Source organism: Oncorhynchus mykiss, chromosome 18 (assembly GCF_057628025.1).
Source record: "Oncorhynchus mykiss isolate SJ-2025 chromosome 18, ASM5762802v1, whole genome shotgun sequence".
NCBI lineage: Eukaryota > Metazoa > Chordata > Actinopteri > Salmoniformes > Salmonidae > Oncorhynchus > Oncorhynchus mykiss.
The window spans coordinates 52,043,500-52,057,648 of record NC_143039.1 but is presented as its reverse complement, the minus strand read 5'-3'; the positions used below and the strand labels follow the sequence as shown (position 1 = coordinate 52,057,648).

The window sequence follows — 14,149 nt, the reverse complement described above, 5'->3', positions numbered from 1 at the left end:
GAATGAACTGACTATGACAAGATCATCTACTTTGACTCAGCTCTTGTTAGTCTTTTAGAAACACCTGGATGTCAGTGTGTTTAAGGCGTTAGACTCATGATCGAAATTAAAATGTTCTTGTTTGTTCCAAACCTACATCTGGTAGAAAGTTTGATTGGGATGTAATCAAGTTTCATTTACATATTGTCTGGATCAAAGCCAAATGATCTAACTGTGTGTTCCTTATTCCATTTTGACTGCGCCCTTGATTTAGCACCAGGATGGCCGAGAGGTTAAGGCGTTGGACTTAAGATCCAATGGACATATGTCCTCGTGGGTTCGAACCCCACTCCTGGTATGAGTTCTTCTATCATTTGGATGTAATCAATTGTCCTTTCACTCATTTGAAATTTCTTTGGATGAAAGCTGAAAGAATTGCCGTTATTCCGCCTTCAAGTATTTATCCTTTAAAAACACAAATGATACCTTAGTGGTTATGGTGTTAGAGTCATTATCAACTTAATTATTATTCTTCTTACTTCGAAACCCCATTCTTGTATTAAGTTTGATTTGCATGTCAACAAGTCTCATTTAGATCTTGTCTGGCTCAAACCCAAAATAACTGACTGTGTGCTCCTCATTCCAATTTCACTGGGCTCTTGATTGCACTTTACACCAGGATGGCTGAGTGGTTTAGACTGTTGGAATAAAAATCCAATGAATGCTATCTTCTTGTGGATACCAACCGCATTCCTGGAAAAAACTTACTTTGGATGTAATCAACCCAACTTTCATTAATTTCCAATTAGCTTGGATCAAATCTGAATGAACTGACAAGATCATCTACTTTGACTCAGCTCTTGTTAGTCTTTTAGAAACATCTGGATGTCAGTGTGTTTAAGGCGTTAGACTCATGATCGAAAATAAAACATTTCTTGTTTGTTCCAAACCTACATCTGGTAGAAAGTTTGATTGGGATGTAATCAAGTTTCATTTACATATTGTCTGGATCAAAGCCAAAAGATCTAACTGTGTGTTCCTTATTCCATTTTGACTGCGCCCTTGATTTTGTGTTTATAACACCAGGATGGCCGAGAGGTTAAGGCGTTGGACTTAAGATCCAATGGACATATGTCCTCGTGGGTTCGAACCCCACTCCTGGTATGAGTTCTTCTATCATTTGGATGTAATCAATTGTCCTTTCACTCATTTGAAATGTCTTTGGATGAAAGCTGAAAGAATTGTCTTTGTTCCCGTTATTCCGCCTTCAAGTATTTATCCTTTAAAAACACAAATGATACCTAAGTGGTTATGGTGTTAGAGTCATTATCAACTTAATTATTATTCTTCTTGCTTCGAAACCCCATTCTTGTATTAAGTTTGATTTGCATGTCAACAAGTCTCATTTAGATCTTGTCTGGCTCAAAGCCAAAATAACTGACTGTGTGCTCCTCATTCCAATTTCACTGGGTTCTTGATTGCACTTTACACCAGGATGGCTGAGTGGTTTAGACTGTTGGAATAAAAATCCAATGAATGCTATCTTCTTGTGGATACCAACCGCATTCCTGGAAAAAACTTACTTTGGATGTAATCAACCCACCTTTAATTCATTTCCAATTAGCGTGGATCAAATCTGAATGAACTGACTATGACAAGATCATCTACTTTGACTCAGCTCTTGTTAGTCTTTTAGAAACACCTGGATGTCAGTGTGTTTAAGGCGTTAGACTCATGATCGAAATTAAAATGTTCTTGTTTGTTCCAAACCTTCATCTGGTAGAAAGTTTGATTGGGATGTCATCAAGTTTCATTTACATATTGTCTGGATCAAAGCCAAAAGATCTAACTGTGTGTTCCTTATTCCATTTTGACTGCGCCCTTGATTTAGCACCAGGATGGCCGAGAGGTTAAGGCGTTGGACTTAAGATCCAATGGACATATGTCCTCGTGGGTTCGAACCCCACTCCTGGTATGAGATCTTCTATCATTTGGATGTAATCAATTGTCCTTTCACTCATTTGAAATTTCTTTGGATGAAAGCTGAAAGAATTGCCGTTATTCCGCCTTCAAGTATTTATCCTTTAAAAACACAAATGATACCTAAGTGGTTATGGTGTTAGAGTCATTATCAACTTAATTATTATTCTTCTTACTTCGAAACCCCATTCTTGTATTAAGTTTGATTTGCATGTCAACAAGTCTCATTTAGATCTTGTCTGGCTCAAACCCAAAATAACTGACTGTGTGCTCCTCATTCCAATTTCACTGGGCTCTTGATTGCACTTTACACCAGGATGGCTGAGTGGTTTAGACTGTTGGAATAAAAATCCAATGAATGCTATCTTCTTGTGGATACCAACCGCATTCCTGGAAAAAACTTACTTTGGATGTAATCAACCCACCTTTCATTCATTTCCAATTATCGTGGATCAAATCTGAATGAACTGACTATGACAAGATCTTCTACTTTGACTCAGCTCTTGTTAGTCTTTTAGAAACACCTGGATGTCAGTGTGTTTAAGGCGTTAGACTCATGATCGAAATTAAAATGTTCTTGTTTGTTCCAAACCTACATCTGGTAGAAAGTTTGATTGGGATGTAATCAAGTTTAATTTACATATTGTCTGGATCAAAGCCAAAAGATCTAACTGTGTGTTCCTTATTCCATTTTGACTGCGCCCTTGATATTGTGTTTATAACACCAGGATGGCCGAGAGGTTAAGGCGTTGGACTTAAGATCCAATGGACATATGTCCTCGTGGGTTCGAACCCCACTCCTGGTATGAGTTCTTCTACCATTTGGATGTAATCAATTGTCCTTTCATTTCTTTGGATGAAAGCTGAAAGAATTGTCTTTGTTCCCGTTATTCCGCCTTCAAGTATTTATCCTTTAAAAACACAAATGATACCTAAGTGGTTATGGTGTTAGAGTCATTATCAACTTAATTATTATTCTTCTTGCTTCGAAACCCCATTCTTGTATTAAGTTTGATTTGCATGTCAACAAGTCTCATTTAGATCTTTTCTGGCTCAAGGCCAAAATAACTGACTGTGTGCTCCTCATTCCAATTTCACTGGGCTCTTGTTTGTACTTTACACCAGGATGGCTGAGTGGTTTAGACTGTTGGAATAAAAATCCAATGAATGCTATCTTCTTGTGGGTACCAACCGCATTCCTGGAAAAAACTTACTTTGGATGTAATCAACCCACCTTTCATTCATTTCCAATTAGCGTGGATCAAATCTGAATGAACTGACTATGACAAGATCATCTACTTTGACTAAGCTCTTGTTAGTCTTTTAGAAACACCTGGATGTCAGTGTGTTTAAGGCGTTAGACTCATGATCGAAAATAAAACATTTCTTGTTTGTTCCAAACCTACATCTGGTAGAAAGTTTGATTGGGATGTAATCAAGTTTCATTTACATATTGTCTGGATCAAAGCCAAAAGATCTAACTGTGTGTTCCTTATTCCATTTTGACTGTGCCCTTGATTTTGTGTTTATAACACCAGGATGGCCGAGAGGTTAAGGCGTTGGACTTAAGATCCAATGGACATATGTCCTCGTGGGTTCGAACCCCACTCCTGGTATGAGTTCTTCTATCATTCGGATGTAATCAATTGTCCTTTCATTTCTTTGGATGAAAGCTGAAAGAATTGTCTTTGTTCCCGTTATTCCCCCTTCAAGTATTTATCCTTTAAAAACACAAATGATACCTAAGTGGTTATGGTGTTAGAGTCATTATCAACTTAATTATTATTCTTCTTGCTTCGAAACCCCATTCTTGTATTAAGTTTGATTTGCATGTCAACAAGTCTCATTTAGATCTTTTCTGGCTCAAGGCCAAAATAACTGACTGTGTGCTCCTCATTCCAATTTCACTGGGCTCTTGATTGCACTTTACACCAGGATGGCTGAGTGGTTTAGACTGTTGGAATAAAAATCCAATGAATGCTATCTTCTTGTGGATACCAACCGCATTCCTGGAAAAAACTTACTTTGGATGTAATCAACCCACCTTTCATTCATTTCCAATTATCGTGGATCAAATCTGAATGAACTGACTATGACAAGATCTTCTACTTTGACTCAGCTCTTGTTAGTCTTTTAGAAACACCTGGATGTCAGTGTGTTTAAGGCGTTAGACTCATGATCGAAAATAAAACATTTCTTGTTTGTTCCAAACCTACATCTGGTAGAAAGTTTGATTGGGATGTAATCAAGTTTCATTTACATATTGTCTGGATCAAAGCCAAAAGATCTAACTGTGTGTTCCTTATTCCATTTTGACTGCGCCCTTGATTTTGTGTTTATAACACCAGGATGGCCGAGAGGTTAAGGCGTTGGACTTAAGATCCAATGGACATATGTCCTCGTGGGTTCGAACCCCACTCCTGGTATGAGTTCTTCTATCATTCGGATGTAATCAATTGTCCTTTCATTTCTTTGGATGAAAGCTGAAAGAATTGTCTTTGTTCCCGTTATTCCTCCTTCAAGTATTTATCCTTTAAAAACACAAATGATACCTAAGTGGTTATGGTGTAGAGTCATTATCAACTTAATTATTATTCTTCTTGCTTCGAAACCCCATTCTTGTATTAAGTTTGATTTGCATGTCAACAAGTCTCATTTAGATCTTTTCTGGCTCTAGGCCAAAATAACTGACTGTGTGCTCCTCATTCCAATTTCACTGGGCTCTTGATTGTACTTTACACCAGGATGGCTGAGTGGTTTAGACTGTTGGAATAAAAATCCAATGAATGCTATCTTCTTGTGGATACCAACCGCATTCCTGGAAAAAACTTACTTTGGATGTAATCAACCCACCTTTCATTCATTTCCAATTAGCGTGGATCAAATCTGAATGAACTGACTATGACAAGATCATCTACTTTGACTAAGCTCTTGTTAGTCTTTTAGAAACACCTGGATGTCAGTGTGTTTAAGGCGTTAGACTCATGATTGAAAATAAAACATTTCTTGTTTGTTCCAAACCTACATCTGGTAGAAAGTTTGATTGGGATGTAATCAAGTTTCATTTACATATTGTCTGGATCAAAGCCAAAAGATCTAACTGTGTGTTCCTTATTCCATTTTGACTGCGCCCTTGATTTTGTGTTTATAACACCAGGATGGCCGAGAGGTTAAGGCGTTGGACTTAAGATCCAATGGACATATGTCCTCGTGGGTTCGAACCCCACTCCTGGTATGAGTTCTTCTATCATTCGGATGTAATCAATTGTCCTTTCATTTCTTTGGATGAAAGCTGAAAGAATTGTCTTTGTTCCCGTTATTCCCCCTTCAAGTATTTATCCTTTAAAAACACAAATGATACCTAAGTGGTTATGGTGTAGAGTCATTATCAACTTAATTATTATTCTTCTTGCTTCGAAACCCCATTCTTGTATTAAGTTTGATTTGCATGTCAACAAGTCTCATTTAGATCTTTTCTGGCTCTAGGCCAAAATAACTGACTGTGTGCTCCTCATTCCAATTTCACTGGGCTCTTGATTGTACTTTACACCAGGATGGCTGAGTGGTTTAGACTGTTGGAATAAAAATCCAATGAATGCTATCTTCTTGTGGATACCAACCGCATTCCTGGAAAAAACTTACTTTGGATGTAATCAACCCACCTTTCATTCATTTCCAATTAGCGTGGATCAAATCTGAATGAACTGACTATGACAAGATCATCTACTTTGACTAAGCTCTTGTTAGTCTTTTAGAAACACCTGGATGTCAGTGTGTTTAAGGCGTTAGACTCATGATTGAAAATAAAACATTTCTTGTTTGTTCCAAACCTACATCTGGTAGAAAGTTTGATTGGGATGTAATCAAGTTTCATTTACATATTGTCTGGATCAAAGCCAAAAGATCTAACTGTGTGTTCCTTATTCCATTTTGACTGCGCCCTTGATTTTGTGTTTATAACACCAGGATGGCCGAGAGGTTAAGGCGTTGGACTTAAGATCCAATGGACATATGTCCTCGTGGGTTAGAACCCCACTCCTGGTATGAGTTCTTCTATCATTTGGATGTAATCAATTGTCCTTTCACTCATTTGAAATGTCTTTGGATGAAAGCTGAAAGAATTGTCTTTGTTCCCGTTATTCCGCCTTCAAGTATTTATCCTTTAAAAACACAAATGATACCTAAGTGGTTATGGTGTTAGAGTCATTATCAACTTAATTATTATTCTTCTTGCTTCGAAACCCCATTCTTGTATTAAGTTTGATTTGCATGTCAACAAGTCTCATTTAGATCTTGTCTGGCTCAAACCCAAAATAACTGACTGTGTGCTCCTCATTCCAATTTCACTGGGCTCTTGATTGTACTTCACACCAGGATGGCTGAGTGGTTTAGACTGTTGGAAAAAAAATCCAATGAATGCTATCTTCTTGTGGGTACCAACCGCATTCCTGGAAAAAACTTACTTTGGATGTAATCAACCCACCTTTCATTCATTTCCAATTAGCGTGGATCAAATCTGAATGAACTGACTATGACAAGATCTTCTACTTTGACTCAGCTCTTGTTAGTCTTTTAGAAACACCTGGATGTCAGTGTGTTTAAGGCTTTAGACTCATGATCGAAATTAAAATGTTCTTGTTTGTTCCAAACCTACATCTGGTAGAAAGTTTGATTGGGATGTCATCAAGTTTCATTTACATATTGTCTGGATCAAAGCCAAAAGATCTAACTGTGTGTTCCTTATTCCATTTTGACTGCGCCCTTGATTTAGCACCAGGATGGCCGAGAGGTTAAGGCGTTGGACTTAAGATCCAATGGACATATGTCCTCGTGGGTTCGAACCCCACTCCTGGTATGAGTTCTTCTATCATTTGGATGTAATCAATTGTCCTTTCACTCATTTGAAATGTCTTTGGATGAAAGCTGAAAGAATTGTCTTTGTTCCCGTTATTCCGCCTTCAAGTATTTATCCTTTAAAAACACAAATTATACCTAAGTGGTTATGGTGTTAGAGTCATTATCAACTTAATTATTATTCTTCTTGCTTCGAAACCCCATTCTTGTATTAAGTTTGATTTGCATGTCAACAAGTCTCATTTAGATCTTGTCTGGCTCAAAGCCAAAATAACTGACTGTGTGCTCCTCATTCCAATTTCACTGGGCTCTTGATTGCACTTTACACCAGGATGGCTGAGTGGTTTAGACTGTTGGAATAAAAATCTAATGAATGCTATCTTCTTGTGGATACCAACCGCATTCCTGGAAAAAACTTACTTTGGATGTAATCAACCCACCTTTCATTCATTTCCAATTAGCGTGGATCAAATCTGAATGAACTGACTATGACAAGATTTTCTACTTTGACTCAGCTCTTGTTAGTCTTTTAGAAACACCTGGATGTCAGTGTGTTTAAGGCGTTAGACTCATGATCGAAATTAAAATGTTCTTGTTTGTTCCAAACCTACATCTGGTAGAAAGTTTGATTGGGATGTAATCAAGTTTCATTTACATATTGTCTGGATCAAAGCCAAAAGATCTAACTGTGTGTTCCTTATTCCATTTTGACTGCGCCCTTGATTTTGTGTTTATAACACCAGGATGGCCGAGAGGTTAAGGCGTTGGACTTAAGATCCAATGGACATATGTCCTCGTGGGTTCGAACCCCACTCCTGGTATGAGTTCTTCTATCATTTGGATGTAATCAATTGTCCTTTCACTCATTTGAAATGTCTTTGGATGAAAGCTGAAAGAATTGTCTTTGTTCCCGTTATTCCGCCTTCAAGTATTTATCCTTTAAAAACACAAATGATACCTAAGTGGTTATGGTGTTAGAGTCATTATCAACTTAATTATTATTCTTCTTGCTTCGAAACCCCATTCTTGTATTAAGTTTGATTTGCATGTCAACAAGTCTCATTTAGATCTTGTCTGGCTCAAACCCAAAATAACTGACTGTGTGCTCCTCATTCCAATTTCACTGGGCTCTTGATTGTACTTCACACCAGGATGGCTGAGTGGTTTAGACTGTTGGAAAAAAAATCCAATGAATGCTATCTTCTTGTGGGTACCAACCGCATTCCTGGAAAAAACTTACTTTGGATGTAATCAACCCACCTTTCATTCATTTCCAATTAGCGTGGATCAAATCTGAATGAACTGACTATGACAAGATCTTCTACTTTGACTCAGCTCTTGTTAGTCTTTTAGAAACACCTGGATGTCAGTGTGTTTAAGGCTTTAGACTCATGATCGAAATTAAAATGTTCTTGTTTGTTCCAAACCTACATCTGGTAGAAAGTTTGATTGGGATGTCATCAAGTTTCATTTACATATTGTCTGGATCAAAGCCAAAAGATCTAACTGTGTGTTCCTTATTCCATTTTGACTGCGCCCTTGATTTAGCACCAGGATGGCCGAGAGGTTAAGGCGTTGGACTTAAGATCCAATGGACATATGTCCTCGTGGGTTCGAACCCCACTCCTGGTATGAGTTCTTCTATCATTTGGATGTAATCAATTGTCCTTTCACTCATTTGAAATGTCTTTGGATGAAAGCTGAAAGAATTGTCTTTGTTCCCGTTATTCCGCCTTCAAGTATTTATCCTTTAAAAACACAAATGATACCTAAGTGGTTATGGTGTTAGAGTCATTATCAACTTAATTATTATTCTTCTTGCTTCGAAACCCCATTCTTGTATTAAGTTTGATTTGCATGTCAACAAGTCTCATTTAGATCTTGTCTGGCTCAAAGCCAAAATAACTGACTGTGTGCTCCTCATTCCAATTTCACTGGGCTCTTGATTGTACTTTACACCAGGATGGCTGAGTGGTTTAGACTGTTGGAATAAAAATCCAATGAATGCTATCTTCTTGTGGATACCAACCGCATTCCTGGAAAAAACTTACTTTGGATGTAATCAACCCAACTTTCATTAATTTCCAATTAGCTTGGATCAAATCTGAATGAACTGACTATGACAAGATCATCTACTTTGACTCAGCTCTTGTTAGTCTTTTAGAAACACCTGGATGTCAGTGTGTTTAAGGCGTTAGACTCATGATCGAAATTAAAATGTTCTTGTTTGTTCCAAACCTACATCTGGTAGAAAGTTTGATTGGGATGTCATCAAGTTTCAATTACATATTGTCTGGATCAAAGCCAAAAGATCTAACTGTGTGTTCCTTATTCCATTTTGACTGCGCCCTTGATTTAGCACCAGGATGGCCGAGAGGTTAAGGTCAAATGGACATATGTCCTCGTGGGTTCGAACCCCACTCCTGGTATGGTAGCCAAAAGATCTAACTGTGTGTTCCTTATTCCATTTTGACTGCGCCCTTGATTTTGTGTTTATAACACCAGGATGGCCGAGAGGTTAAGGCGTTGGACTTAAGATCCAATGGACATATGTCCTCGTGGGTTCGAACCCCACTCCTGGTATGAGTTCTTCTATCATTCGGATGTAATTAATTGTCCTTTCATTTCTTTGGATGAAAGCTGAAAGAATTGTCTTTGTTCCCTTTTATTCCGCCTTCAAGTATTTATCCTTTAAAAACACAAATGATACCTAAGTGGTTATGGTGTTAGAGTCATTATCAACTTAATTATTATTCTTCTTGCTTCGAAACCCCATTCTTGTATTAAGTTTGATTTGCATGTCAACAAGTCTCATTTAGATCTTGTCTGGCTCAAACCCAAAATAACTGACTGTGTGCTCCTCATTCCAATTTCACTGGGTTCTTGATTGCACTTTACACCAGGATGGCTGAGTGGTTTATACTGTTGGAATAAAAATCCAATGAATGCTATCTTCTTGTGGATACCAACCGCATTCCTGGAAAAAACTTTCTTTGGATGTAATCAACCCACCTTTAGGTCATTTCCAATTAGCGTGGATCAAGTCTGAATGAACTGACTATGACAAGATCATCTACTTTGACTCAGCTCTTGTTAGTCTTTTAGAAACACCTGGATGTCAGTGTGTTTAAGGCGTTAGACTCATGATCGAAATTAAAATGTTCTTGTTTGTTCCAAACCTACATCTGGTAGAAAGTTTGATTGGGATGTAATCAAGTTTCATTTACATATTGTCTGGATCAAAGCCAAATGATCTAACTGTGTGTTCCTTATTCCATTTTGACTGCGCCCTTGATTTAGCACCAGGATGGCCGAGAGGTTAAGGCGTTGGACTTAAGATCCAATGGACATATGTCCTCGTGGGTTCGAACCCCACTCCTGGTATGAGTTCTTCTATCATTTGGATGTAATCAATTGTCCTTTCACTCATTTGAAATTTCTTTGGATGAAAGCTGAAAGAATTGCCGTTATTCCGCCTTCAAGTATTTATCCTTTAAAAACACAAATGATACCTTAGTGGTTATGGTGTTAGAGTCATTATCAACTTAATTATTATTCTTCTTACTTCGAAACCCCATTCTTGTATTAAGTTTGATTTGCATGTCAACAAGTCTCATTTAGATCTTGTCTGGCTCAAACCCAAAATAACTGACTGTGTGCTCCTCATTCCAATTTCACTGGGCTCTTGATTGCACTTTACACCAGGATGGCTGAGTGGTTTAGACTGTTGGAATAAAAATCCAATGAATGCTATCTTCTTGTGGATACCAACCGCATTCCTGGAAAAAACTTACTTTGGATGTAATCAACCCAACTTTCATTAATTTCCAATTAGCTTGGATCAAATCTGAATGAACTGACAAGATCATCTACTTTGACTCAGCTCTTGTTAGTCTTTTAGAAACATCTGGATGTCAGTGTGTTTAAGGCGTTAGACTCATGATCGAAAATAAAACATTTCTTGTTTGTTCCAAACCTACATCTGGTAGAAAGTTTGATTGGGATGTAATCAAGTTTCATTTACATATTGTCTGGATCAAAGCCAAAAGATCTAACTGTGTGTTCCTTATTCCATTTTGACTGCGCCCTTGATTTTGTGTTTATAACACCAGGATGGCCGAGAGGTTAAGGCGTTGGACTTAAGATCCAATGGACATATGTCCTCGTGGGTTCGAACCCCACTCCTGGTATGAGTTCTTCTATCATTTGGATGTAATCAATTGTCCTTTCACTCATTTGAAATGTCTTTGGATGAAAGCTGAAAGAATTGTCTTTGTTCCCGTTATTCCGCCTTCAAGTATTTATCCTTTAAAAACACAAATGATACCTAAGTGGTTATGGTGTTAGAGTCATTATCAACTTAATTATTATTCTTCTTGCTTCGAAACCCCATTCTTGTATTAAGTTTGATTTGCATGTCAACAAGTCTCATTTAGATCTTGTCTGGCTCAAAGCCAAAATAACTGACTGTGTGCTCCTCATTCCAATTTCACTGGGTTCTTGATTGCACTTTACACCAGGATGGCTGAGTGGTTTAGACTGTTGGAATAAAAATCCAATGAATGCTATCTTCTTGTGGATACCAACCGCATTCCTGGAAAAAACTTACTTTGGATGTAATCAACCCACCTTTAATTCATTTCCAATTAGCGTGGATCAAATCTGAATGAACTGACTATGACAAGATCATCTACTTTGACTCAGCTCTTGTTAGTCTTTTAGAAACACCTGGATGTCAGTGTGTTTAAGGCGTTAGACTCATGATCGAAATTAAAATGTTCTTGTTTGTTCCAAACCTTCATCTGGTAGAAAGTTTGATTGGGATGTCATCAAGTTTCATTTACATATTGTCTGGATCAAAGCCAAAAGATCTAACTGTGTGTTCCTTATTCCATTTTGACTGCGCCCTTGATTTAGCACCAGGATGGCCGAGAGGTTAAGGCGTTGGACTTAAGATCCAATGGACATATGTCCTCGTGGGTTCGAACCCCACTCCTGGTATGAGATCTTCTATCATTTGGATGTAATCAATTGTCCTTTCACTCATTTGAAATTTCTTTGGATGAAAGCTGAAAGAATTGCCGTTATTCCGCCTTCAAGTATTTATCCTTTAAAAACACAAATGATACCTAAGTGGTTATGGTGTTAGAGTCATTATCAACTTAATTATTATTCTTCTTACTTCGAAACCCCATTCTTGTATTAAGTTTGATTTGCATGTCAACAAGTCTCATTTAGATCTTGTCTGGCTCAAACCCAAAATAACTGACTGTGTGCTCCTCATTCCAATTTCACTGGGCTCTTGATTGCACTTTACACCAGGATGGCTGAGTGGTTTAGACTGTTGGAATAAAAATCCAATGAATGCTATCTTCTTGTGGATACCAACCGCATTCCTGGAAAAAACTTACTTTGGATGTAATCAACCCACCTTTCATTCATTTCCAATTATCGTGGATCAAATCTGAATGAACTGACTATGACAAGATCTTCTACTTTGACTCAGCTCTTGTTAGTCTTTTAGAAACACCTGGATGTCAGTGTGTTTAAGGCGTTAGACTCATGATCGAAATTAAAATGTTCTTGTTTGTTCCAAACCTACATCTGGTAGAAAGTTTGATTGGGATGTAATCAAGTTTAATTTACATATTGTCTGGATCAAAGCCAAAAGATCTAACTGTGTGTTCCTTATTCCATTTTGACTGCGCCCTTGATATTGTGTTTATAACACCAGGATGGCCGAGAGGTTAAGGCGTTGGACTTAAGATCCAATGGACATATGTCCTCGTGGGTTCGAACCCCACTCCTGGTATGAGTTCTTCTACCATTTGGATGTAATCAATTGTCCTTTCATTTCTTTGGATGAAAGCTGAAAGAATTGTCTTTGTTCCCGTTATTCCGCCTTCAAGTATTTATCCTTTAAAAACACAAATGATACCTAAGTGGTTATGGTGTTAGAGTCATTATCAACTTAATTATTATTCTTCTTGCTTCGAAACCCCATTCTTGTATTAAGTTTGATTTGCATGTCAACAAGTCTCATTTAGATCTTTTCTGGCTCAAGGCCAAAATAACTGACTGTGTGCTCCTCATTCCAATTTCACTGGGCTCTTGTTTGTACTTTACACCAGGATGGCTGAGTGGTTTAGACTGTTGGAATAAAAATCCAATGAATGCTATCTTCTTGTGGGTACCAACCGCATTCCTGGAAAAAACTTACTTTGGATGTAATCAACCCACCTTTCATTCATTTCCAATTAGCGTGGATCAAATCTGAATGAACTGACTATGACAAGATCATCTACTTTGACTAAGCTCTTGTTAGTCTTTTAGAAACACCTGGATGTCAGTGTGTTTAAGGCGTTAGACTCATGATCGAAAATAAAACATTTCTTGTTTGTTCCAAACCTACATCTGGTAGAAAGTTTGATTGGGATGTAATCAAGTTTCATTTACATATTGTCTGGATCAAAGCCAAAAGATCTAACTGTGTGTTCCTTATTCCATTTTGACTGTGCCCTTGATTTTGTGTTTATAACACCAGGATGGCCGAGAGGTTAAGGCGTTGGACTTAAGATCCAATGGACATATGTCCTCGTGGGTTCGAACCCCACTCCTGGTATGAGTTCTTCTATCATTCGGATGTAATCAATTGTCCTTTCATTTCTTTGGATGAAAGCTGAAAGAATTGTCTTTGTTCCCGTTATTCCCCCTTCAAGTATTTATCCTTTAAAAACACAAATGATACCTAAGTGGTTATGGTGTTAGAGTCATTATCAACTTAATTATTATTCTTCTTGCTTCGAAACCCCATTCTTGTATTAAGTTTGATTTGCATGTCAACAAGTCTCATTTAGATCTTTTCTGGCTCAAGGCCAAAATAACTGACTGTGTGCTCCTCATTCCAATTTCACTGGGCTCTTGATTGCACTTTACACCAGGATGGCTGAGTGGTTTAGACTGTTGGAATAAAAATCCAATGAATGCTATCTTCTTGTGGATACCAACCGCATTCCTGGAAAAAACTTACTTTGGATGTAATCAACCCACCTTTCATTCATTTCCAATTATCGTGGATCAAATCTGAATGAACTGACTATGACAAGATCTTCTACTTTGACTCAGCTCTTGTTAGTCTTTTAGAAACACCTGGATGTCAGTGTGTTTAAGGCGTTAGACTCATGATCGAAAATAAAACATTTCTTGTTTGTTCCAAACCTACATCTGGTAGAAAGTTTGATTGGGATGTAATCAAGTTTCATTTACATATTGTCTGGATCAAAGCCAAAAGATCTAACTGTGTGTTCCTTATTCCATTTTGACTGCGCCCTTGATT

The 14,149-nt window shown here is 37.7% G+C and overlaps 17 non-coding genes across 17 annotated transcripts; all 17 read left to right on the top strand.

Moving 5' to 3' along the window:
- The first annotated feature begins 254 nt into the window (after positions 1-254).
- On the top strand, positions 255-337 carry trnal-uaa (transfer RNA leucine (anticodon UAA)). The gene has a single exon. It is a non-coding gene; the product is annotated as a tRNA-Leu (tRNA).
- A 723-nt stretch (positions 338-1,060) lies between these two features.
- Positions 1,061-1,143, top strand: trnal-uaa (transfer RNA leucine (anticodon UAA)). The gene has a single exon. It is a non-coding gene; the product is annotated as a tRNA-Leu (tRNA).
- Positions 1,144-1,871: 728 nt separating this feature from the next.
- Positions 1,872-1,954, top strand: trnal-uaa (transfer RNA leucine (anticodon UAA)). Its single transcript has one exon. It is a non-coding gene; the product is annotated as a tRNA-Leu (tRNA).
- A 728-nt stretch (positions 1,955-2,682) lies between these two features.
- On the top strand, positions 2,683-2,765 carry trnal-uaa (transfer RNA leucine (anticodon UAA)). The gene has a single exon. It is a non-coding gene; the product is annotated as a tRNA-Leu (tRNA).
- A 727-nt stretch (positions 2,766-3,492) lies between these two features.
- trnal-uaa (transfer RNA leucine (anticodon UAA)) lies at positions 3,493-3,575 on the top strand. Its single transcript has one exon. It is a non-coding gene; the product is annotated as a tRNA-Leu (tRNA).
- Positions 3,576-4,302: 727 nt separating this feature from the next.
- On the top strand, positions 4,303-4,385 carry trnal-uaa (transfer RNA leucine (anticodon UAA)). Its single transcript has one exon. It is a non-coding gene; the product is annotated as a tRNA-Leu (tRNA).
- Positions 4,386-5,111: 726 nt separating this feature from the next.
- On the top strand, positions 5,112-5,194 carry trnal-uaa (transfer RNA leucine (anticodon UAA)). The gene has a single exon. It is a non-coding gene; the product is annotated as a tRNA-Leu (tRNA).
- A 726-nt stretch (positions 5,195-5,920) lies between these two features.
- Positions 5,921-6,003, top strand: trnal-uaa (transfer RNA leucine (anticodon UAA)). The gene has a single exon. It is a non-coding gene; the product is annotated as a tRNA-Leu (tRNA).
- A 728-nt stretch (positions 6,004-6,731) lies between these two features.
- trnal-uaa (transfer RNA leucine (anticodon UAA)) lies at positions 6,732-6,814 on the top strand. The gene has a single exon. It is a non-coding gene; the product is annotated as a tRNA-Leu (tRNA).
- A 737-nt stretch (positions 6,815-7,551) lies between these two features.
- trnal-uaa (transfer RNA leucine (anticodon UAA)) lies at positions 7,552-7,634 on the top strand. Its single transcript has one exon. It is a non-coding gene; the product is annotated as a tRNA-Leu (tRNA).
- A 728-nt stretch (positions 7,635-8,362) lies between these two features.
- On the top strand, positions 8,363-8,445 carry trnal-uaa (transfer RNA leucine (anticodon UAA)). Its single transcript has one exon. It is a non-coding gene; the product is annotated as a tRNA-Leu (tRNA).
- Positions 8,446-9,313: 868 nt separating this feature from the next.
- Positions 9,314-9,396, top strand: trnal-uaa (transfer RNA leucine (anticodon UAA)). Its single transcript has one exon. It is a non-coding gene; the product is annotated as a tRNA-Leu (tRNA).
- Positions 9,397-10,114: 718 nt separating this feature from the next.
- trnal-uaa (transfer RNA leucine (anticodon UAA)) lies at positions 10,115-10,197 on the top strand. The gene has a single exon. It is a non-coding gene; the product is annotated as a tRNA-Leu (tRNA).
- A 723-nt stretch (positions 10,198-10,920) lies between these two features.
- Positions 10,921-11,003, top strand: trnal-uaa (transfer RNA leucine (anticodon UAA)). The gene has a single exon. It is a non-coding gene; the product is annotated as a tRNA-Leu (tRNA).
- A 728-nt stretch (positions 11,004-11,731) lies between these two features.
- Positions 11,732-11,814, top strand: trnal-uaa (transfer RNA leucine (anticodon UAA)). Its single transcript has one exon. It is a non-coding gene; the product is annotated as a tRNA-Leu (tRNA).
- A 728-nt stretch (positions 11,815-12,542) lies between these two features.
- On the top strand, positions 12,543-12,625 carry trnal-uaa (transfer RNA leucine (anticodon UAA)). The gene has a single exon. It is a non-coding gene; the product is annotated as a tRNA-Leu (tRNA).
- Positions 12,626-13,352: 727 nt separating this feature from the next.
- Positions 13,353-13,435, top strand: trnal-uaa (transfer RNA leucine (anticodon UAA)). The gene has a single exon. It is a non-coding gene; the product is annotated as a tRNA-Leu (tRNA).
- Positions 13,436-14,149: the final 714 nt, after the last annotated feature.